The 26,275-nt window shown below is 43.4% G+C and overlaps 1 protein-coding gene across 1 annotated transcript in view; it reads left to right on the top strand.

Annotated features, from left to right (window-relative positions):
* LOC126235273 (SET domain-containing protein SmydA-8) overlaps positions 1-26,275 on the top strand; it is a 217,393-nt gene that overhangs the window by 31,701 nt on the left and 159,417 nt on the right. The gene's annotated exons all lie outside the window — the stretch shown is intronic.

Genomic DNA, 26,275 nt, shown 5'->3' with positions numbered 1-26,275 from the left:
TGTGATCCCTTGATGCCTCAGAACATGTCCTACCAACCGGTCCCTTCTTCTTGTCAAGTTTTGCCACAAACTCCTCTTCTCCCAAATTCTGTTCCATGCCTCCTTATTAGTTATGTGATCTACCCATCCAATCTTCAGCATTCTTCTGTAGCACCACATTTCGAAAGCGTCTATTCTCTTCTTGTCCAAACCATTTATCGTCCATGTTTCACTTCCATACATGGCTACACTCCATACAAATACTTTCAGAAACGACTTCCTGACACCTAAATCTATACTCGATGTTCACAAATTTCTCTTCTTCAGAAACGCTTTCCTTGCCATTGCCAGTCTACATTTTATATCTTCTCTACTTCGACCATCATGTTATTTTGCTCCCCAAATAGCAAAACTCCTTTACTACTTTAAGTGTTTCATTTCCTAATCTAATTCACTCAGCATCACCCGACTTAATTCGACTACATTCCATTATCCTCGTTTTGCTTTTGTTGATGTTCATCTTATATCCTCCTTTCAAGACACTGTCCATTCCGTTCAACTGCTCTTCCAAGTCCTTTGCTGTCTCTGACAGAAATACAATGTCGTCGGCGAACCTCAAAGTATTTATTTCTTCTCCATGGATTTTAATACCTACTCCGAATTTTTCTTTTGTTTCCTTTACTGCTTGCTCAATATACAGATTGAATAACATCGGGGATAGGCTACAACCCTGTCTCATTCCCTTCCCAACCACTGCTTCCCTTTCATGTCCCTCGACTCTTATAACTGCCATCTGGTTTCTGTACAATTTGTAAATAGCCTTTCGCTCCCTGTATTTTACCCCTGCCACCTTTAGAATTTGAAAGAGAGTATTCCAGTCAAAAGCTTCTAAGTCTACAAATGCTAGAAACGTAGGTTTGCCTTTCCTTAATCTTTCTTCTAAGACAAGATATCCTCAGCAAATCATAGCTTGGGATTCAGGTGCTTTGCTGTATTGAAAACGCCATTTAAATGTTCACTCATCTGATTTTATCAGCGCTCATTAACAAAATAGCCTCTGTTGGTATTTTCTGCGACATGTCTAAGGCATTTCACTCCGTGAATCACAGTATTCTCCTACATAAACTGAAGTTTTATGGAATTCGTGGTATAGTCAAGTAACGGATAATGTCATATCTAACCAAAAGAATGCAGAAAGTTGTACTTAGTAACTCAACCAATATAGTCCAGGGACGCAATTCTATCGGGTGAGAAATCACGTATGGGATTCCCCAAGTTGCAATCCTACGTCCACTATTGTTCACCATGTATATGTAAACCACCTTTCGTCTAATACACAACAAACAGAACTAATTCTTTTTGCAGATGACACTAGTATTGTACGAGTAATCAATTCAAGTATTCATATAGAAACTGAAGGAACGGTAAAAGAAGTTTCTAAAAGTACCATTGACTGGTTTTCTGTGAATGGTCACACCCTCAATCTTAAAAAGGTAGAACATATTCAGTTCTGGACATCTAGGAGTGAACCGTGCGCGGCCTCTTGTTCGTGCCGCTATTGCTTGACGTCTAGCTGCGAGAACGACAAAGTTCGTTGCCCACCGAACCTGGATGCTGAAGTTGAGTGATCAGTTAACCTGTTATGAAATCTCTATTACTGTGACATCTCTTCGTTCATTTTCGGTTGCCGTCTCGTTTCTTATTCGATTTACTGGCGTCACTAAATTGCTGGCTTGCCTGCCCGTGAGTGGCAGCAGCAGCGCTTATGGATATTAGCACTGTCGTACTATCTTTGGAGCGACCGCTAGTATTTCCAGGTCACCGTGTGTCGGGACTTCATCGGGGACGGAGCAGCAGTGAGGCACGGACAGCCATGACTCGCCCGACCGTTGCCGGCGCGCGCGACTTCGGTGGGGACGACCTTGGTTGGTCGTTCGATCGGTCGTCTCGTCGGACGACGTGTATTTGGTCGCCTACCACTTCCGCGTTCTCTGTATGTGTCGACTTGTGATTCCTTCTAGTGGTAGACGCAATGTGGGATGAGGTACCGGTGACAGATGTTAGATTCGGTACCATTCCGGTGAGAAAGACCGCCTGCATGATGCTATTGCTCTGTGATTGGCTGCTGTGTTCGGCGGTAGGGCGCCAAAACGTTAAACTTTAGTTGCTATTATTAATTAAACCTGTCATCCAAATTACTTCATTTTTTGAAATAAACATCTCCCAACACCCAGCTATCAATCAGTCTTTTCAAAATTATTAAAGTCAAAGTATTACTAAAACAAAAGCTGGCGATATTACTGCCGATGCACTTTGGTGGCGTTCGGGTCACGCCTTGCTGGCTTGGCGCGCGAAGTGTCTCGGGCAGTCCGGCTTTCCAGTTCTGACCGTTCCAGTAGACAGACATGTCGTCTGTAATAGTAGTATTTGATTCATATAATTTTATTCTCCAGTTCTGACGGTTCCAGTAGACAGACATATTGTCTGTGACAAGATGTATTTCATGTTATTTTAGCCAGATATAATGACTGTGAAAAGATATGTTCAATACGTTGTGATCAAGAATAGTTTCTCGTGTCTATATCAATAAAAACGCGAGTGGCATCCCAAATGAGTTATAGTTTATTCGTAGCAGCAGTTCTTTGCGAAGTTAATTTCAGCCTCAAGAAAAAGAATCCACGGCCTGCGTGCTGTTTTGTGCGCTGGGGACATCGTCATCATGAAGACAGCAGGTTAGTGATGTGTACAAGAACTTACGTATTCCACACAGGGCAGTGGAAACAACTAGGCACCTCACGTGTACTGCATGCACAGTACAAAGTGCTCAGTGACACGTCATCTGCAGTAATGCAGAGGAGCTAAAGAAGGATGAAAGTATTAACACTATCTCACTTTTATTCTTTTTTTCTTGCCGTACGGGGTGCACTCAGCCGTTGTGAGGCAAACTGAGGAGCTACTTGATTTAGAAGTAGCGGCTCTGGTCTCGTAAATTGACATACGGCCGGGAGATCGGTGTGCTGACCACATGCCCCTCCATATCCGCATCCAGTGACGCCTTTGTGCTGTGGATGACACGGCTTTCGGTCGGAGTTTAGTTTTTAAGAATAATATGTGGTGCTCACCCACGATCACCTTGTAGACATCTGTTTAAGGATTTAGGAAATCTGACTACTGCTCCACAGTATATTTTTTCCCTCATAACGTTTATTCTAAATAAACCACTACAGTTGAAAAGGAAAAATTATGTACGTAATTACAATACCAGAAAAAATTACTCGATATTAAGGTGGTCTTTAGCACAAAAAGAGGTGCACAATTCTGCAACAACGATTTTTGGTCACTTACCGGGTGATGTAAAGTGTCGGACAGACAACAAAGTAAAGTTTGTAATCAAATTGGTTGAAATGGCTCTGAGCACTATGGGACTAAACTTCTAAGCTCATCAGTCCCCTAAAACTTAGAACTACTTAAACCTAACTAACCTAAGGACATCACACACATCCATGCCCGACGGAGGATTCGAACCTGCGTCCGTAGCGGTCGCGCGGTTCCAGACTGTAGCGCCTAGAACCGCTCGGCCACCCCGGCTGGCAAAGTTTGTAGTCAAACTGAGAAAGTTTCTCCTTGACAACTCCTTCTGTCCCTTAGAAGAATTTCTGTTACTGTAGTATATAAAAGGGGTGGGTAGGAATTCCTTTTGTAAAATACATAACTTGGAAATATTCAGAATGTAACCATATGTATAAATTAATTTGCAATGTGAATTTAAAATGACTCGTTCTACATCATTATGACCTATCGTGCAAAGTGATCCATGGAACAACCAACTAACTAACAAACACAACATACAATGCCTGCCAAAGGAAGTGAAGCACCCAGAAGAAATGGTCGAGTGTCAATGAAATTTCGTACATGTACACACTATCGGCGAGTATGTAAATGATTGGAGTGACATTTCTCCGTAACAGGTAGAACGGTGTCCAGACTGTATTAGGGTTTTCCATGTTTATTGTTGTCACCAGGCGTGGCAGGATACATAATGGACGTGAAGTGAGATAGCGTTATCAGCACATGACAGAGTTTGAATGGGATCTCACTGCGGGTACCTATTTGGCCGGCTGGCAGAATCATGGAGTATTCCAATTTGTGGTGTCCGATACTGCATTGAAACCTGGAGGCAGCACACTCGTCGGCTAGGTTCCGGTCGACCATAAGGTGGGATCGACGTATTGTGCACCAAACACATCATAACTCCTTCACATTTGCCCCTGCCATCCGAGAACAAGTAATGGACTCTCTGCAACGCTCTGGGTAATCCCGCACCGTTGGTCAGAGACTAACGTAAGCAGGGCTAGAGAACTGTCGTCCCGTGCATAGGCTGTCGTTAACTCTGCATCACAAACGGGTGCGACTGGGAAAAATGGAGTGGGGACGAACGGCGTCGCATTGCGCTCAGCGATGAATGGCGAGTCTAATACCCTGGATGACCATAGCCGGCGAGCGTAGCAGGGGACTAGGGAGAGGGGTCATCCTTCCAATGTTTTGGAGAGGCACGGGGATTGCTACTCCTGACTTCATGGTGTTAGATATCGGATATAACTACGGGTCATCCTGCGTCCTTCTGATTTGCCTCTCACAAGATAGTATCGTGGTACCATTTTTCAACATGACAATACTCGACCACAGATGGTACGTATCTCTATGAAGTGTCTACATGATTTTGATGCACTCTCGGGGTCAGTAACATCCCATGATCTGTCCCAATAGAACGTGTATGGGACCAGCTCGGACGTCAATTTCATCCCAGAGCCAGTGTCCAGGGTAACAAACATCAGTTACAACAGTTGCGGGGCAGCTTGCATCACGAAAAGATACAGCGGCTTTATGACACCCTCCCCAACCGAATCAGTGTGTGCATACAGGACAGAACGGGTGCAGTATCATACCGATAAGTGGGTTCGTACTGTCAATTTCTTCGTAGAATGAGATCGATATTTTAATCAGTGATCTAACATCACATACCCTCTCAGCCAGTCAAGTTTCCTTTCGTTTCCTCCTCTCCTTCTGCGCGTTTCACGTCTTTTGTCGCACAGTGTAATTTACAGAAAATGGTTCAAATGGCTCTGAGCACTATGGGACTTAACTTCTGAGGTCATCAGTCCCCTAGAACTTAGAACAACGTAAACCTAACTAACCTAAGGACATCACACACATCCATGCCAGAGGCAGGATTCAAACCTGTGACCGTAGCGGTCGCGGGGTTCCAAACTGTAGCGCCGAGAATCGCTCGGCCTCTACGGCGGGCTGTAATTTACAGTCTTCTGCCAATGTGATAACAGTATTTTAGTTCATATAGAAATATTTTAATTACAGAAATACTCTTGATTTTCTCTTCCTGCAAAACACGTACAAGTCACAATTTATCACTATTAAAATTTGTTTGTTTTAAAACTGATAAAGACTTTTTGAAAATCCTTGTTCTCCTCTTCCCAGAACTTGTTTTACTTTTTCTGAAAACTTGATATTTCAGAAGTTATCTACATTCAAAATTTGCATGTTCCAGAATGTTCTGACCTCAAAGTATAAATCTTTGTAAGACCCAGTGTTACAGTTTTAGTCACGAGTTTCCTATTTTCGAAAATGTATACTTCTGTTAAAATAACATGTTAATTTATTAATCACTGCAATTAGAAAATTTCACTTTCTCGAAAATACCTGGCACATTTTGGAGCTCCTCTTCTACGTTAATACTTTACTCTAATAACGTAGTGACTACTATTTTGTCATTTTCTAGTTCTACGGCTTTTGGTTAAACCAATTTACACCACTGTCTATTGTATCTTTGTACCTTTTATTTATTTACTTATTTTTGTCTTTTATGTTAAGATTTAAAAGGCAATATTTTATTTTACAATGTTGTAATTTCTATAATACGCGCGTCTGTAAAGTGACGTCGCGCACGAACCATGAAGCAGTTGTAGAGTCATCAACGATCGCAAATTCTGTATTCAGTGTCTAGTTCTCATCAGTCATAGATTAGCTTTCAATCTCCGAGAACTTGTATAGTTACTTTGTTGATCATTGCCACCTGTGAATTTTTTGAAACTTCTTGTAGTTGCTGTAGCTTAGCGATCTCTGTTACGATACTGATGTACATACATTCCGAAAAAGTTGATCGTCGAAACATAATTTAGTGCTAATAATTATGAAGGGAATAAAAAGCAATGGTGTAGTGTTGTCGATACGCTGATGAACGGCAGCTTGCTCTAAATATGGAACAATGTAAATTAATGCAGATGAGTAGGGTCCGCAGCTCGTGGTCGTGTGGTAGCGTTCTCGCTTCCCGCGCCCGGGTTCCCGGGTTCGATTCCCGGCGGGGTCAGGGATTTTCTCTGCCTCGTGTTGACTGGGTGTTGTGTGATGTCCTTAGGTTAGTTAGGTTTAAGTAGTTCTAAGTTCTAGGGGACTGATGACCATAGATGTTAAGTCCCATAGTGCTCAGAGCCATTTTTAGATGAGTAGGAAAAACATTCTTATAATATTCGAACACAATATTAGTGGTGTGCTTCTTGACACGAGCTTGTCATTTAAATATCTAGAATATTAAATATCACTGCAGAGCGCATTAAATGGAACGACCACGTACGTTCTGTTGCAGGGAAGAGGTATTATCGACTTCAATGTTTTGAGAGAATTCTAGGAAGTTGTAGCTCGTCTAGAAAGGGGAGCGCATGCAAAATAGTTGTGCGACCCCTTCTTGAGTACTGAGGGTCCCTACCAAGTTGGATTAAAGGAAAACATTGAAGCAATTTAGAAACTTGCTACTACATTTGTTACCGGTTGGTTCGATTAACATATAACAGCTCTTTCCACTTCGTTTAGTTAGGATTTAAATGAACCATATACCTAAAGTTCCCTGTTGCACAGGAGAGGAATGTAGTCCGAAGAATAAATGAAATCCGGGAAATGTAAGTTATGCTATAAGCGATTCGCCAATTCTCTCTGCTTTTAGCAATGATGATAAGAAAATGAATTTCACTTAAAGTAAAATGAAAATAAAGAGTAAAATGGAATCGCAGTAGTTAGCAAAATTTGAAAAATGGGTTATCAAAATTAATGTTTCTGTAATTACTGGTTTGTTTACTGGTAAATTTACATAACAATATCTGGTTTGTTATCAAGCTTTATGAAAAAGGCATTTATACTTATTCATTACCAAACGCTGTCACTTACATTGGAAACCATCGTAATGTTTAAATCCATGTCCAGTAATGACTTTGATGTAATTCACAGTTACTTAATCTGCAATTTCAGAACTATGTGAAAATTCGAGAAATCATGTTACTGACTTGTTGATGTCAAATAAGTTCAACTTTCATTATATTCATTACTATTTACCGAAAATCACTTTTTACAGTTACTACCATTATTTATTCAAGACTCAACAAACATCTCTGACTGATTGCAACTGCGTAAAATGGAAACTTATTTGTCATTGAAAAAAATACACCAAAATATCTATTACTGAATTTTACTTTGTTAAGCAATGATTTTGAAATTACTGTTCAAATTACGAGTGTTAGACACAAGCACTTTGGTTCATTACTGTCTTGCAAACAATTGAAACATTAATTGCTGTTGCTTCTTTCAGCATAGCCAAAAACTATTCACTGCATAGTTATTCTATTTGACTTTATTCTTTTATAGAAAAAATCAGTGCAATGCCTTCTCATTCATTAGGATTTTCTCGTGTTATTATACAATGGATTGGATGGAACCTATTCTGGTTAACAGCCTTTGGTAGACTATACAGGTCTAATCAAATGATTGGTTACATCCTACTTCGTTGTGAGCCGTCGTCGGTGTATCTAAGGCATTAATCGTTGACAATGTGTGGCACAGGTTCCTCTTTTCGCAGCTCCACAATAAATAAAATTGGATCCGCAGTACTCTTCTTGTTAACTGGTATGCTCTTGCGGTGATTGTTCTGAGCCCGCTTAATACCTTCTTCTGTGTCTGACCACACCAAACTTCGCATTACGTATTTTAGCACCGCTGCCTTTTTACCACAAGACACGCCTCGTCGCTACCTTCGCCGTTCTCTGTACGTTAGTCGACTCGACTGCTCACATCTCACAACCGTTCCACACGGTACTGCCGGCGCGCTTGCACTCCCAGCGATAATGCGATTGCAGCATCACTGTACTCTTTGACAACAACGTATAGCCCGAACTAAGCCACCGCAACTACATACAACTAGATTACAATTTAATATTCATTTCATTTTACAACAGAAAAACAATGTAACATTTCAACATTTCATTCTTACAATTATTTGCAGCCTTTATTTCACAGAAAAAACACATCGTAACATCAAAATTGAAAGGAAAAATTTAGTAACTCGCGGAGTCGTGTTATAAACACGCGATTACTACGGAAATGCTACGTGAACTCAAATGGGAATCAATGAAGGAAAGAAGACATTCGTGTGGCGAAACGCTAGTGAGAACGTGCAGAGAACCAACATTTGCGATAGAGTGCAGAAAGATCCTAATGCTACCAACATGCATCTCACGTAAGGACCGCGAAGACAAGATAAGAGAAATCAGGGCTCCTAAGTAAGCGTACAGACAGCTGCTTTTAAATCAGTCCATTTGCGGCTGGAACAGGAAAGGGATTGACAATGTCAAAAAAAAACAAAAAAACAAAAAAAAAACGGGGATTGACTATCAGTAACACGTGGTACTCTCCGCCGTGCCACATGTAGTGGCTTTCAGAGTATTTATGTAAATGTAGATGAGTCTACTATTACCTGTTTCATAATGAAATTACCGCAAAATTTATAGGACCTGTGTACCACGTAGTAGACAAAGTGCAGAAAGTATGATAAGTTGTAAGCAAAATAAAGCATGACAGAGGAAGAAAGGCAGATAAATTAAGCAAACTAACCCAGGAAAAGAAAACATTCCTCATTGAAATAAGTGTATTAGTGTCAAATATCGACCTCAGTCGGAAGATATTGAGCTTTTTCTTTATTTTAGGCATCACTCTACTGCCTGGTTTGATGCGGCCGCCAGTTGAAACCCACCTCCTCAACTGTTAGCTGGACGTATCCCAATCACTGTCCTTCCCTATAGATTTTTACCCCTCTTCAGCTTCCTCTAGTACCTTGGCACTTATTCCCTGACGTCTCAACAAATGTCCTATCATCCTGTCCCTTCTTGTCAGTATTCCATATAACCCTTTCCTCGCCGATCATGCAGTGAACTCCACCATTCCTTACTTTATAAGCAGTGTATGGAGAACACTGGAAAATAAGAGAGTGGAAATTTTTGAGAATTGCCATTAAAGAAGGAAAGAAATAAGGTGGTTCTCCGCAAAATCGGCGAAGATAGGAACATCAGGAAGGCACAGAAGAATAGCACATGGGTTAAAACATCATCGGGGAATGTACTCTCTCCTAACACAGGGAGCCACAGAGCCAAAAAACTATTCAGCGCTGAGGACAGTTTATGTTAAGCGCTACTCTGAGATGAAAACGTTAACACAGGAGACGACTTTGCGCATCAAATTAATATAAAGAAATATTCTCGATTCGAGGTCTCTTGTTATGGTCTCATTGTGTGATCTTGACACATTGAGAAAGCTATACAGGGTGATTCAAAGTATTAGCGTCAAAATTATACACATAGTACAGGATCCTACTCTGATGACTTACATATGAGGAACTAATAGTTGGAAACGGACAGTGAGTTTTTTACTAAATAACACGAATGTACGATTCTGCTCTTCCGAGTAACCAATGTGTCTTTCCCTTCGGGCGCTAGTCGCGGAGGATCATTGAGATATATAAATGATCAACTAGAATGCATCGGAAGCTCTTAAATGCTGTTCGTAGACAATGCGGTTGCCTATATGAAGACAGTAGCACAGGAAGACAGCAACTATTTGCAAAGGACCTACGGAGAATTAATGAACAGTGCATGACTAGCAGTTGTCTCTGAACGTAAACAAACGTAACATAGGACTCATACATAAGGAAAGTAATACACTACTATACAACTACATTATTGATGACAAATTGCTGGACACAGTAACTACTGTAAAATATCTAGCAGTGCCTATCCGGAGCGACTATATAAAATAAATAATAGGAAAAGGTTGATACGAAGAATCACAAGGAAATGTAACTCATCCACGAAAGAAGTGGCTTACAAAGCGCTTTTTCGACCGATTATTGAGTAGTGTTCATCAATATGGGACCCTTACCAGGTAGGTCTGACAGAAGAGATAGACGAGATCCAACGAAGAGCGGCGCGTTTCGTCACTGGTCATTTAGTCAAGGCGAGAGCGTTACACTACTTAAACTAACTTGTGCTAAGAACAACGGCGCGGATTCGTTTATTATTGATATCTTGAAAGAGTACTTCCTGGAAGGGGTCGGACAACATATTACTTCCTCCCACATACGCCATGCGAAAAGATCACAGCGGGAAAATTCGAAGAATTAGAACTAACACTGAAGCTTAGCGACAGTCACTATTACCATGTAGGAAGGGGTGGGAGGGGTGGGGGAGGAATGGATCAGTTAGTGGCACCAGAAGTACCCTCCGCCACACACCATCAGGTGGTATGCGGAGTATTGATGTAGATGTCATGTTTTGGACACGTTGTGGTAAATACGACCTTAATATCTCTTGCTTCTTCCTTTTTTTTAAATAGCAGTTGCTGCAAAGGATATCATTTGGATCAGATCATCGAAAAGTCGCGACGTTTTGGTAAGTTTCACTCTCATCTTCACTGACAGAAAACGTTGACGAGAAGGACTTCGATATTGTAGCAGGCAGTTTCTTTAAAAATTGGTAACTGACGAATGTGATAGTTACTCACAAAGATATGTGAAATTACTGAGGAAAATTCAATGTTATGACCGTTTTTACTCCGTTGCAAAAATTACGACCCTAAGCGCAGTAGTTGCAAATTTCATTCGATGTCATCATCATAAAACGAATGATCGAAAGCAAATGGAAATCTGACGGTGTGTGGAGGAGACTTGTATTTTAAAATTTTGAAGATATTTTTAACAAAAACATTGTGTGTTCAACTTTGGGTCTTTAAAAGAATCAGTTTCAAAAAGACCTAAAGAGACTTTTTTCACAAGTCAGTAATAGCGTTATACTTCTTCGAGAAAATCAGCCATTGGATCTATAAAGTAAGAAGGAAACAACGTTTCATTTTTCCGGTTTCCCAGTGAAGCGATTTAATTAGGATACGATGCGTATTCGGAACGTAAGGTCCAATCAGGAGCGAAATGGAAACGACTGTGAAAATCAGATGGAAATTTGCACAGATGTGTTGGGCACTGTCTTTAGTATGTCTGTCGATCGCTTCTCGTCGCTCTTTGTAGTTCAGAGCGCAAAATGATCACATAGAAACGCCTAAAACAACAGTATCTCCCGCCAAGCTATGCAGTCCACATAACATAAATATCATGCGTTTCTTTCTTCAAGGCAATTTTCAACCGCATTCTGCAGGGGAAATGAAGGCGCTCCTGCAGCATTTTCGATGGGAAGTGTTTGATCACGCACAATACAGCCCTTAGTTGACTCCTCCCGATGTTGATCTCTACTCGCCTCTGGCTACGAAGGCAACATTTTGGCACAAACAACGAAAGGCAGACCAGCTAAGAGAATTGGTGGAAAGCACAGGCGGCTGCCTTCTGAGACAAAGATGCCGGAAAGTTTGTAAAACACCACGACAGCTGTCTAAGTCGGAGCGGTGACTATTTAGAGAGGTAGCTGGAAGGTGTGACTAAAATGTTGCGTGTAAAAAATTCTTGATTTTCACTCCGCTTTCCATTTCGTGACCGATCGGACCTTACTTTCCGAACAGCCTTCGTATCTTGACTGATTTATATGATGATTCAAATGATTCCTTTCAACTGCTGTACTGTGAAATATAAAACTGCCATATGTTAGTAACTTGCTTGCACGATATATCGACGCAGAATCTTCTCACTTTCAGGAGTGTACTGGCAACAGTACGGTGAGTCCCTTATTTAAAGCCATGGAGGCGCATGCGTGGTGTACCCAGTTGTTGCTGCGCATGTGTTGCTTGAGTGCATACGCTTCAGGTGCTGGTCTGTGCAGCACTGAGAGAGCCGTGGTGAAAACTCGCCTCATCGACGTTAGCTCGACAGTGTTCACGCGAAAATCACAGACCGGCGCCGGGTACCCTGAGCACAAAAACTGTCACGTACAGGCTGCTCGCCTGGCAGACTTGCAACCCCTCTCACACCTGTAGTATGCGTGCGGCCTAAAAAGGAAGGGGTTACGTCAGCAGACAACAGAGCTTCAATTACGCAAGCTGAATAGGCCAGCTGGCTACAACGAATAGATTTTGTGTAGTTCGTACAGCTGTAGATCGTCAGCAATGTTTGTTCCTTCAGACATGCATGCCAAAGCAGCCCATAATGGTGATAACAACATTGTGTCTCCCTGTGTGAGACTCACCGAAAGTACACTCCTGGAAATGGAAAAAAGAACACATTGACACCGGTGTGTCAGACCCACCATACTTGCTCCGGACACTGCGAGAGGGCTGTACAAGCAATGATCACACGCACGGCACAGCGGACACACCAGGAACCGCGGTGTTGGCCGTCGAATGGCGCTAGCTGCGCAGCATTTGTGCACCGCCGCCGTCAGTGTCAGCCAGTTTGCCGTGGCATACGGAGCTCCATCGCAGTCTTTAACACTGGTAGCATGCCGCGACAGCGTGGACGTGAACCGTATGTGCAGTTGACGGACTTTGAGCGAGGGCGTATAGTGGGCATGCGGGAGGCCGGGTGGACGTACCGCCGAATTGCTCAACACGTGGGGCGTGAGGTCTCCACAGTACATCGATGTTGTCGCCAGTGGTCGGCGGAAGGTGCACGTGCCCGTCGACCTGGGACCGGACCGCAGCGACGCACGGATGCACGCCAAGACCGTAGGATCCTACGCAGTGCCGTAGGGGACCGCACCGCCACTTCCCAGCAAATTAGGGACACTGTTGCTCCTGGGGTATCGGCGAGGACCATTCGCAACCGTCTCCATGAAGCTGGGCTACGGTCCCGCACACCGTTAGGCCGTCTTCCGCTCACGCCCCAACATCGTGCAGCCCGCCTCCAGTGGTGTCGCGACAGGCGTGAATGGAGGGACGAATGGAGACGTGTCGTCTTCAGCGATGAGAGTCGCTTCTGCCTTGGTGCCAATGATGGTCGTATGCGTGTTTGGCGCCGTGCAGGAGAGCGCCACAATCAGGACTGCATACGACCGAGGCACACAGGGCCAACACCCGGCATCATGGTGTGGGGAGCGATCTCCTACACTGGCCGTACACCACTGGTGATCGTCGAGGGGACACTGAATAGTGCACGGTACATCCAAACCGTCATCGAACCCATCGTTCTACCATTCCTAGACCGGCAAGGGAACTTGCTGTTCCAACAGGACAATGCACGTCCGCATGTATCCCGTGCCACCCAACGTGCTCTAGAAGGTGTAAGTCAACTACCCTGGCCAGCAAGATCTCCGGATCTGTCCCCCATTGAGCATGTTTGGGACTGGATGAAGCGTCGTCTCACGCGGTCTGCACGTCCAGCACGAACGCTGGTCCAACTGAGGCGCCAGGTGGAAATGGCATGGCAAGCCGTTCCACAGGACTACATCCAGCATCTCTACGATCGTCTCCATGAGAGAATAGCAGCCTGCATTGCTGCGAAAGGTGGATATACACTGTACTAGTGCCGACATTGTGCATGCTCTGTTGCCTGTGTCTATGTGCCTGTGGTTCTGTCAGTGTGATCATGTGATGTATCTGACCCCAGGAATGTGTCAATAAAGTTTCCCCTTCCTGGGACAATGAATTCACGGTGTTCTTATTTCAATTTCCAGGAGTGTATGTAAGCATTAAGGGATGTGGACACTGTAACATATGGAGATCTGTATCGCTCTGGGAGGCGTACAAGGATAGCCGACGCTTTTAAGACGACCGCCGAAGTTAAGCGGCAGATCCTGGTTTGAGTCGCCGTGCGGCACAAATTTTCATGTGTCGCTAATGCACTGTACACATGATGTCTGATCGTATTCGCAACTCCGAATACATTATTTTCTCCACAGTGTAATTATTGTCTTTGAATAAGAGTGTCATTTCTGTTCGTCTCATTGCATATTTCTTTCAGTTACCTTTTGTACTACATCTTAGCAGTTCTTTCTATGTCTGGTACGAGATTCATCGAGCTATGTAACCTGACACTGACTCACCATGCGAAAGTCACTTTCGTGCTTAAGTTCTGCACACCAGTGTACTTAGAAAATGTGCGGCCATTAAGGAGAGGCTCCGAGATAACCATGGACTCTATCGATTGGCGTTTTCCGTTGAAAATGTTGCAAGTTTTGTTAATGCTGCAACCAGGAGAAAGCTGGTGGTCCTTAACTAATCCCAAAAGATCGCCTTTCCTTGCAATTTGCTCATAAGGTGTGTGATAACTTGTCAGCCAGAATCTTATTTTACGTTTTTAGCGAGCTAGAAGAAGGTGGTTTATTCTTCTGCTTGTTATGACGCACAGTATTATCAAAAAAGACTTCACTTCTAGGAGGTATTCCTATGCTGGGACAACAAATTTATTTATCCAATTTACTCAATGATAGCCCGGAAGTTTGCTTTTTGAGTCAGTTATGAGAATAGCATTTGGAACTAAATCCACAGTACCATCCAATTCGTCTCCAGCCTCTTGTACCAACGACATCACCCAACCCAATAGGAAAAAATCCACCGTGGGAACATCGCAGAAAATTGTCTATTGTAGGCCGGCCGCGGTGGGCGAGCGGTTCTAGGTGCTTCAATCCGGAACCGCGCGACTACTACGGTCGCAGGTTCGAATCCTGCCTCTGGCATGGGTGTGTGTGATGTCCTTAGGTTAGTTAGGTTTAAATAGTTCTAAGTTCTAGGGGACTGAGGACCTCAGATGTTAAGTACCGTAGTACTCAGAGCCATTTGAACCATTTAGCAACATGAATTTTTGTGCAAAAATGGAGGCTGTGTACAGTCATGTGCTCCACACTTAAGACATTAAATATTCGATCAACGTTTCCTAATCTCAAAATACTCAGTTTAAGATCCTCCGGCGTCTTAGTTTGACACTATAGATGTGGAACACGGTGTATGCGTAGTTGCTCTGTTGCTCGAACAATTTTGATCCATAGCACTGCAGGACACGCGAAAGCCAAGTCATACGAGCGAGTAGGACGTTGCCTGCACACCGAAAGCGAGATCTCCCAACCTTCTCTGTGTGTTCTCGCAGAGCAGTCAGACAGAAATACTTCTTGGCAGCAGTGTCTGCTCAAACGGAGCCGTTAAAGAAGACACGGGGATAAAAAAAAAGACAAACTAAGCAACGATAGAAAGAAAGGAGTCCAAAGCATCACATCATTGACCGCTGGAGACTGCTGAAAACGAAGTAACTGGGGAGCGTCCACATAAAACACCGCGTTTTTTTTTTTCAAAGTTCTAGCTTAGACGGACGACGAATAGATTTTTAAAGCGAGAAAATTGCTAATCACCAATACCGTAAGAGCTGCAACGCATTAAAATAATGGAATTACCCTGTCGAATCAGGGATCTATATTCTTCTTTTGCTTTGAGTTTAAAATTTTTCTGCACCTCAGTAAGAGTATCTCGGAAAAACAAAACAAGTTACAAGGTGTTTCAGACGTTAAGAAATTTACGTTAAGATGTTAATCACAACCAGCTGTTCCGAGGAAGTACATACAATGAATAACAGTATCGCAAATTCGTTAAATGCAGCATCAGACGTCAAACGAAAAATAACTATTCATAGTTTAACTGGCGGTGGCTTGTGAGGTCATATCCCTGGAGTAAGTGCACCACCAGCCTCATAATCCTATGTGTAAGATTTTTCTTGTGTTTGGAATAGATGCATTGGACTCAGGGGTTCAATAGTGTAATTTTCGACGATAAAATGCTCTTCTGTCTTGCCCATAGGGAATTTCGCAAACGTGTGTAACAACTTACGGTTGAGAGAAGTTGAGATAGTATTACTGGACAAAGGTTCGCGGACAAAGCCTAGGCGTTATGGTCTTTGAAATTATTGACGTTTGATAAAATGTTTCATAAAGAATATATTGACAAGATTCTCAACCTAGTGGCTATTAGCTTCATTGAAAACACCGAAAATGAGATTTTTAACTTGAGAATACCAGTGTACCAGCTGATGAAGCCACCTTGAAGGCTCCCCAATATACTGCAGTTTTGACATTGACTCGGCAGATCCCCGCAGTTAATCTCTACCGAACATGCCTCGAACGCGGGTTTAAGTAATCGGACAACAACGATAAGTCACCGCGAACTACCAAAAAACTGACCCTCGTGGGAAATGGAACCTACAGTTCATTAGAAAGAGGTCAAGGGCCTTACTGATTCTATCTCTCATTGAATTCAGTAATATGTTACAGTACTTTGTCATTACATTCTGTTCTCATGTTTTTAAATGCACTGACAGACCAAATCTAAAATATCATATCTCGTCACTGCTCAACATGCTGTACATCATCCGAGGGCATTTGGAGCTATTTAGGCACGAGATTCTTCAGTGTATAAAGCTCTATCATCTGTTATGTGTTTCTCGTACAACTTTATACTTCCCTCGGGTGACCTACTTACACTCATCCCTACGGGAAAGGGGACGTCATAATATTCTAGATCGACAGTGTATACACTATTGAACAGGTGATTTCTGAGACTGCTGCTAGCTCACGGAACTAGTATTGCTTCAGCCCGAAACATATACTGATCGTACCTTCTTTATTAATCAATTCTTATTAATTTCTTAATACATACCCCTTCAAGCCTAGTACTGAAACGTTCACCTCTTCTTTTTCTGTAGCGTAGTCTTCATGGATCAGGGGCTGCGCAATGCCCGTAATTTTGCTTTTCAATTTAATTACTTTATAGATAAAAGAGCACACCTTTTATTGTGGGTTCGCTACAATCTCCTACACTTGAAAAATTGCTTAAATAGGGAGCCTCAGTCTCGTGTTCTATTACACCGCGTATTTGAGTCTGCACCATCTGACTGAACTGAAACAAACTTCTGAGCTGACCACTAGATCGGAAAGTACGTACCACAAATAGTTCCCATTTAATCTACCAACAATCTTGAAATCAGACAAAATTAATTTAGTTAACCGGGAAAAAATACACTTTATTTCCGCTTCAAGAAAATATGGAGCCAAACATGTTAATCCAGTACCTCGAAGACCGAGGTGGTGCAGTGGTTAGTAGGACGAGTTCGCATTCTAAGAATGACGGTTCAAATCCTCTTTCAGCCATTAAAATTTAGGCTCTTCATTATTCCCTAAATCGCTTGAGGCAAATGTCAGAATTGTTTACATCAAAAGGACGCAGCGAGTATCCCCCCCCCCCCCTCCTCATTCTATCAATACCGCACTTGTGCTCCGTCTCTAATGGCCACGCCATCAACAGAACGTTAAAAAGGAATCTTACTTTATTCTACTACGACTCGTCAACTTTTCGTGTGCAGGCCAGCTACAGAAAATTGTTTAACACTCGTGAATCTGTACTGTTCTTATAAATTGGCAGTGTCAGTAAAGGGCATTCTCATTGGTTCTGCTGCACCTCTTTTAACAGCTGCACTCTTTTGAAGTGCTGCCTTCTGGAAGAACCTAACGTTACTATCAATTACACTCAAACGTCCAGAACAATTTCCACTCACGTAAAGTGATATGATTGGCCGAACTTGTAACTATACGCGTGCCTGTCATATAGAAAGTAAAGCTACTCCCACAAGAAGAGCCTTGCAAAAAAAGAAGGAAAAAAGCACAGAAATGAATAGGAAGGCACTATGTGGAGGCGACCCTCCGCATCCACGAATGAGAACAAAATTCTTAAAGTACAGAATATGCTGTTAAGGGATAGGAACATAACGGTGTAAGACATGGCGTCCATACTGCGTATTGACAATGCTCATGGCATGGTTCATGATATTTTGGGTTACCGAAAAATGTCTGGAAGATAGGGCCGAGAAACGTCACCCCGGATCACAAGGTGCAAGAATGGCAATTAGCCTCAGTCAGTTTGCGAGAGGAAAATGAGTTCATTTACAGAAACATCACAAGTGATGAGACATTGGTGCACCCATCTCACTCCATAATCCAAGGCCGCCTGATTGACGCGGAAGCATCCCAGTTCACCAGTGAGGAAATAATTCGAAGTGTCAGCCTCTACAGGAAAGGTTACGGCCGCAGTGTTCCGGGACGTGGAAGGTGTGATTCTCCTGGGTTTCCTCCAGCAAGGGCCATCAACATGGCACGTTACTGCGACATCCTCATCAAACTCAGGTCCGCCATTCGAAGAAAGAGGCCAGGGCTTTTGAGTGAAGGTGTTGCGTCCTTGGACAGCAACATAAAATCACATGCAGAAAGACTCACACAGGATCAGATTCGTCGCTTCGGATGTGAGAGATTGGATCACACGCCTTCAGCCCCCATTTTGCCCCATCAGACTTTCATCTGTTCCCCACATTCAAAACCACGCTTTCGGGAGGTCACCTCCAAATCAATGCTGAAGTGGAGCAGGCTGTGTGACAATTCCTTGCACCGCAGGGCACCGAGTTTTACCAGTGTGGTTTCTTCAAACTGATTGCACACTACAATAAATGTCTCAATGTCGGTGGCGACTATGTCTAAAAATAGTGGAAGGTCTACAGTTCATGATGCCGTGGTGTATTTATTTTTGGCAAAATAAGTTTCCGTGTGAAAAACAAAGACAAAACTTACTTTAGGAACTGCCCTCTTATTTTCGAGTAGATTTATTGTATTTGTATTATAAGTTTAGGCGAGTGATTCTACGTAATTTCTGTCTACTCCAGAGATACTGTTCATAGCCTTACACATAGAACGTGCGGCACGGGAACGCCAGCCTCCAGAGAGGGGTAACATAGTCAGCCACCATAGAGGACTCACCATCCATCATAACACGGATTATGTTTTGATTCCGCCATTCGTCGCTAAAATAGTTCCAAAGTGGGCACCCATCCACCAAGAGACATAAGAGTACACTAGGCTCCTCTGAAGAAAGTCTCCACCAAGTATTTGCAAAGTGTAAACAGTTCCTCAAGACAGCAACAGAACCGTGTCTACAGTCGCCGCCAAGGCATCCAAATTGGAGATTCTACAAGTGATCGCAGTTATCGTTCACTGAACTCAGGACTAGATCAGGGTTCAAAAAATGGTTCAAATGGCTCTGAGCACTATGGGACTTAACAGCTATGGTCATCAGTCCCCTAGAACTTAGAACTACTTAAACCTAACTAACCTAAGGACATCACACAACACCCAGCCATCACGAGGCAGAGAAAATCCCTGACCCCGCCGGGAATCGAACCCGGGAACCCGGGCGTGGGAAGCGAGAACGCTACCGCACGACCACGAGATGCGGGCATAGATCAGGGTTCAAAGAGAGACCAGTGCAAGTGAACTTCGAACTATTCCCGCGTACCTGCTTCATATTAAGAACTGTAATAGTTCTTTTAGTACATTATTGTACCCTTTACTAATCTGTGTTGGCCCTGTGCCGACGGTGTGTAGTTTTAACGTGCACGCAAGGCACCTCATAACAGCAACTACTTTCTGTAGTAAGAGGTCTTTTTCTACCACATTTATGTTTGATACCAAGAATATGTGTTGAATACTATAGAAAAGTAACACAGAAATTTGTGACAAGCGTACCTTGTAGAGTAGTAGTTCTCGATAGGTGGTACATTTGGCTTTTGTAGACACCGTACAAGCCGGCCTTTGTGGCCGAGCGGTTATAGGCGCTTCAGTCCAGAACCGCGCTGCTGCTACGGTCACAGGTTCGAATCCTGCCTCCGGCATGGATATGTGTGCTGTCCTTAGGTTAGTTAGGTTTAAGTCGTTCTAAGTCTAGGGAACTGATGACATCAGATGTTAAGTACCACAGTGCTCAGAGCCATTTGAACCATTTTTGAAACACCGCACGATTAGCCATTCAATCCGAAAATTATGTAAATTTTTCAAGTGAGGTTGTCCTCCTGGCTTTTGGAGACGCCAGAGCCAGTTTCCGGCATCCGGTAGGAGAGGTTTCCTGTTGTCTGGAGCTAGTGGGTTGGTCTTTTCAAATCCACCTAAAGTGGTTTGTGGCCAGAGCTTACTATGGCCTAAGAGCTCGTGACTGTCCTATGGAGTCAGGAGCTCTTCTGCACTTTGACAGAATTTAGTCGATTCCCGGCCTGACACATTTCATTTTATTCCATGAATACCATTAATTACAATTACCGGTATGTTTCTACCGATCTATTTATGTTTGTTACTTATTATGGCAATGATATCAGTGATTGTAAGGATCAAGACATCTTTTTCTATCCATTAAGCTACTCTATTACAACTTGCAATTTTTGCATGTGGAACAGTTAACTTCGCTTGTGACCCTTGATGTGTGGAGCCAGCGGATGCCATACGAGGGTCAGCAGGCTGAAGTAACTACAGAGATACTTTATAAGGGCAGGGGCTGACCTCTGGTGACCCTCTGGTAGGAAGAGGTGTAGTGCCTCTGGTTAGCCAGGGAGCAGGTACTCACGTGATAGGCGCCATTCTAGTGGCCTCACAAGTTTCTTCCAGGGGCCGTAGGTGGCCAGTGCATGCATTATGGGACTGGCTAAAATTCTAGGAATAATGAGTCTTTGCGAGACTCGTCGGCAGCAAATAAATGGCCGTTTTACAAGCGGGCCCAGCCCCGTCGAAGCACGCTTTGCAGAGGACCCAGTGACTTCTCGGAAGAGTGGTGCAGTGCGAAACAGTTTGAACAGATCCCTATGTCCTGTCCTCCAGAAGAAACGACGCTATTCAGCTTTGATCTGAGTTTTCTGTCTTCCAGTGAAAGCGAGATACGTAAAGCAGACGCCAGCCCTGGTGGCGTGAGGAATTCCGCCACCAAAAGGCAGATGTTCTCATTGGACCTCATTAAAAAATACTAAAGAGTGAGAGGCTAGGAGTTGATCTTCTGAAAATTTTTCATACGGGAAAATCATAGATTGGTAGACTGTGTTTGTGGTGCGGACTGTGCTCCGAGCAGAGACAGGAGATGTGGAGGAAAGAGAGACTTGGTGGAGAAGCGAGGCAGCACACACGTTCAGGTTCAAGACAAGAGTCTCCAGTCAGGTTGCAGGAGCGAGCGGATTTTCTATTTGGAGAGACAGGCAGCACGTTGTCTGATGAGTAGAACTGGCAGCCACCTCCAATGTACGCAGCTTGCATTATGGTGAAATTATATGTCTGGTTAGGATGGAGTGAAATTAGACGTTTTGCAACACTTAATTAAATTCAAGCAGGCTTGTGCTTGACCAGAGGCTCAGAAGTAGTTGGATATTGGTTTCTCGTCTTCAGTCAGCATGGTCCTAAAGTCACTGCGTATTCAGCTGTGTGAGGCGAGTCAGCTCGTATCGATTGCGGTCTGTAGCTCGGCTCTTCGTTTTGCCTCTGGTCGCCGGGCAGCGTCTTCGGGTTTGGAATGTTTGCGAGGCGGGTGGGTATGGATCGGACAGTCACCGGGGACAAGGAGGAAACCGGTTGGAGGAAACGTGTGTTGTCATTCGCCGGTGATCGGTGTCCTCATGGATTCTCTCTGAGGGAACCTTTGCAATGTGGAAGACACTTTGATTGCGATTAGCTGATTTCGGAGCGCTGAAAGGGCACATCTTTCCTGTTGTTGAGCCATGGTTTGTGACAGTTTGTCGGTGTTAACGGGCTCCATTGTTACCGCCCTGCCCTACGTGATTTTTCCCCGAGCTGTGAATCTGTGCTTTCCAGGAAGTTCTGATTCGCAGTTAATGTGTCCTATATCGCTAATAGAAACTGTTTGAACCTGCTCACTCAGTGTACACTGAACGCCCTGTCTCGCTCTCCTGAAAAGTAGCTTAGTTGTGACTTCCGGGTGCGACTACACTGGTGATAGTTTTTTATTATTCGGTTTTAATGTTGATGATTAACATTATTACTGTCACCGTCTGTGCAAACAGTGGGAACGTGACGGTGGTCTCAGGTGCTGCTGCTGCCATGAACATTTATGATAACGTGGTCTTTTAACTGTGTTTTAGATTCTGATCTGGCCGGATGTACTAGAATACTGAGTGCGAATTGCGAAATTCTCTGTGTTGGCACCCTTGTGTGTTGTAAGGCGAAATTCCTTAGCTGATTCTTGGAGCCTGAATGTGTCTGCGTGGCGTCTTGTACTGGTATCTAACCGTTATGTTATTAATAGAACCAGTACATCAACCTGGAGATGAAGTTCAAAACCCTTACTTTAAATCTATTTAAATTATGTTTGTAGCTTGGCTATATTAATATACCTATTCTTGGTTCTCTCCAGTGTCCAGATTGCACTATTCTTGAAATTCTTTGTATATACTGTTAATGGTCGTTTGCCTGCTGTTGTTGTACCGTATCCCATTATTGATTTTGAGAAGTCCAACACCCAGGACTCATTTGCTGGGGCCATCCCTTTAAAACTTGCACACTGTTATTAATTCGGTATATGAGTTCACTGGAGAGCGATCTTCCTGTGAGTAGTACAGCTGATGCAGATCCTCAAAGCAGACGGAAGGATCGCGATGGAAGCCTAGTTGGCGTTTCTCAATTTGTGGTAAATAAACTTGTGAAAGAACTGGCAGGAAGCAATATCTTCCAGAGTAGTATCATTGAAATAAGAAATTCCCAATGAAAATCAGGTTCATTGGTTGAAGAGCCTTGAAAATTCTTGGTATAATGGCAACTTTCAAAACTATTCTTTCTTCTGCATATTATGGATCTGAAGCATATTTCAAAGACGTTTCACTAGCAGAGAAGGGATGTCTGCAGTGATATAGTTTGGCGAGTGGAAGCGGCAGCCAATGGCAATTGAGCTCGGCCACGTGCTCTCTGTGTGCGTGTCCTTTTGATACACAGAAAGAAGCCTAGTGGAATGTGGCCTCGTTGTTTCCTGTCGGGGTTTCCGGGTGGTCACCTGCTGTAACTCGGCTTGGACGTGTGCTGTAGATTCTCATGCAGCGAGTTCCAGATGCATGTTGCTTCCGGCTATAATCGCAGATCTTGACGTAATACTGTTTGTGGCATTTGCAGATCTTTAATTTGTATTTACTTGTGTCCAAACTTGTCGTTGGTTGTTCAGTGAGGCGGTTAGTATCGAGGCAGAATCGGTTTATCATTGACCCATCTGAATAACAGGCTTATTGAATTCGTCACACGTTCAGCTAAATATTTCGAGCATTTGCCAATGCATATTAAACTATTTGTTTTTCCGTTCTTTCCTTTGTGGTGGCCCAGTATGGAAGGTATTTCATGTACGGACAGTTGTATTCTACCCTGTTTTAGAGGTTATATTTTGAATCGAAATAATTATCAACTGAATTGAAGCTTCCGAATGATAAATTCGAGTTAAATGATTGAAATGATTGTATTACTTTCGTGGTAATGTGTGCACTGTACAACCTGTATTTAACTACAGAGTGTAGCCTTAGACGTTCTCTGCTTTCAGTGGGAATACTTGACGGAGTCAGTCACTACTGCAATTAGTATTCACTAAATGCATTCATAGGAACTCTTTTGCCTCTCTTTGCATGCCTTATGGATTAGAAGGTAAGTGATGGCGTAGAGATTCCGAGGGTGGTGGCTGCTTGTCATATAATGTTCGACGACCTCAGTCCGGAACCGCGCGACTGCTACGGCCGCAGGTTCGAATCCTGTCCCGGGCATGGATGTGTGTGATGTCCTTAGGTTGGTTAGGTTTAAGTAGTTCTAAGTTCTAGGGGACTGATGACCATAGCTGTTAAGTCCCATAGTGCTAAGAGCCATTTGAACCATTTTTGTTCGGCGACATTATTTTGGATCTATATATTTCAAGTTTCTAGGTAGAAAAGTCTTACTTTATCAGACTGAACCACGTACGATCAGTGCACATAACTCGCCTATAAAGTGCATTACCTACATGCTTTCGAAGTCAGATTATTGTTCTTGTTGTGGTCTTCGTCCAGAGACTTGTTTGATGCAGCTCTCCATGCTACCCTATCCTGTGCAAGCTTCGTCATCTCCCAGTACCTACTGAAACCTACATCCTTCTGAATCTGCCGAGTGTACTCATCTCTTGGTCCCACTCTACGATTTTTACCCTTCAAGCTGACCTCGAATACTAAATAGGTGATCCCTTGATGCCTCAGAAAGTGACCTACTAACCGATCCCTTCTTCTAGTCAAGTTGAGCCACAGATTCCTCTTCTCCCCAATTCTGTTCAGTACCTCCTCATTAGTTACGTGATCTATCTAATCTTCAGCATTCTTCTGTAGCACCACATTTCGAAAGCCTCAATTCCTTTCTTGTCTAAACTATTTATCGTCCATGTTACACTTCCATACATGGCTACACTCCGTACAAATACTTTGAGAAAAGACTTCCTGACACTTAAATCTATACTCGATGTTAACCAATTTCTCTTCTTCAGAAACGCTTTCCTTGCCATTGCCAGTCTACACTTTATGTCCTCTCCACTTAGACCATTATCAGTTATTTTTCTCCCCAAATAGCAAAACTCATTCATTACTTCAAGTGTCTCATTTCCTATCATAAGTCCCTCAGCATCACCTGGTTTAATTCGACTACGTTCCATTATCCTCATTTTGCTTTTATTGATGCACATCTTATACCCTCCTTTCGAGACAATGTCCATTCCGTTCAACTGCTCTTCCAAGTCCTCTTCTGTCTCTGATAGAATTACAATGGCATCGGCAAACCTCAAAGTTTTTGTTTCTTCTCCATGGATTTTAAGTCCTACTCCAAATTTTTCTTTTGTTTCCTTTATTGATTGCTCAAGATACAGATTGAATAACATAGGGGATAAGTTACAGCGTTTTCTCACTCCCTCCCCAACCACTGCTTCCCTTACATGCCCCTCGATCCTTATAAAGCCATCTGGTGTCTGTACAAATTGTAAATAGCATTTCGCTCACTGCATTTTACCCCTGCCACCTTCAGAATTTGAAAGAGAGTATTCCAGTCAACACTGTCAAAAGCTTTATCAAGTCTACAAAACCTACAGACGTAGGTCTGCCTTTCCTTAATCTATCGTCTAAGATAAGTTGTAGGGTCAGTACTGCCTCGTGTGTTCCTACATTTCTACGAAATCCAAACTGATCCTCCTCGAGGTCGGCTTCCACCAGTTTTTCCATTCGTCTGTAAAGAATTCGTGTTAGTATTTTGCAGCCATGACTTACTAAAATGATAGTTCGGTCATTTTCACACCTGTTGACACCTGCTTTCTTTGGGATTGGAAGTATTATATTCTTCTTGAAATCTGAGGGTATTTCACCTGTCTCATACATCTTGCTCAACAGATGGTAGAGTTTCGTCTCCCAAGGCTATCAGTAGTTCCAATGGAATGTTGTCTACTCGCCGGGGCCTTGTTTCGACTTAGATCTTTCACTGTTCTGTCAAATTCTTCACACAGTATCATGTCCCCCATCTCATTTTCATCTACGTCCTCTTTCATTTCCATAATATTGCCCGCAAGTACATCGCCCTTGTATAGACTCTCTACATACTCCTTCCATCTCTCTGCTTTCCCGTCTTTGTTTAGGACTGGTTTTACATCTGAGTTCTTGATATTCGTAAAGTGGTTCTCTTTTCTCCAAAAGTCTCTTTAACTTTCCTGTAGGCAGTATCTATCTTACCCCTAGTGATACATGCCTCTATCTCTTTACATTTGTCCTCTAGCCATCCTTACTTGGCCATTTTGCATTTCCTGTCGATCTCCTGCACCATTTACTGCATTTTTATATTTTCTCCTTTCATCAGTTAAATTCTACACTCCTGGAAATGGAAAAAAGAACACATTGACACCGGTGTGTCAGACCCACCATACTTGCTCCGGACACTGCGAGAGGGCTGTACAAGCAATGATCACACGCACGGCACAGCGGACACACCAGGAACCGCGGTGTTGGCCGTCGAATGGCGCTAGCTGCGCAGCATTTGTGCACCGCCGCCGTCAGTGTCAGCCAGTTTGCCGTGGCATACGGAGCTCCATCGCAGTCTTTAACACTGGTAGCATGCCGCGACAGCGTGGACGTGAACCGTATGTGCAGTTGACGGACTTTGAGCGAGGGCGTATAGTGGGCATACGGGAGGCCGGGTGGACGTACCGCCGAATT

This window comes from Schistocerca nitens, chromosome 2, assembly GCF_023898315.1.
Source record: "Schistocerca nitens isolate TAMUIC-IGC-003100 chromosome 2, iqSchNite1.1, whole genome shotgun sequence".
Classification (NCBI taxonomy): domain Eukaryota; kingdom Metazoa; phylum Arthropoda; class Insecta; order Orthoptera; family Acrididae; genus Schistocerca; species Schistocerca nitens.
The sequence above is the reverse complement of the archived record's forward strand: the minus strand, read 5'-3'. Positions and strand labels throughout refer to the sequence as shown.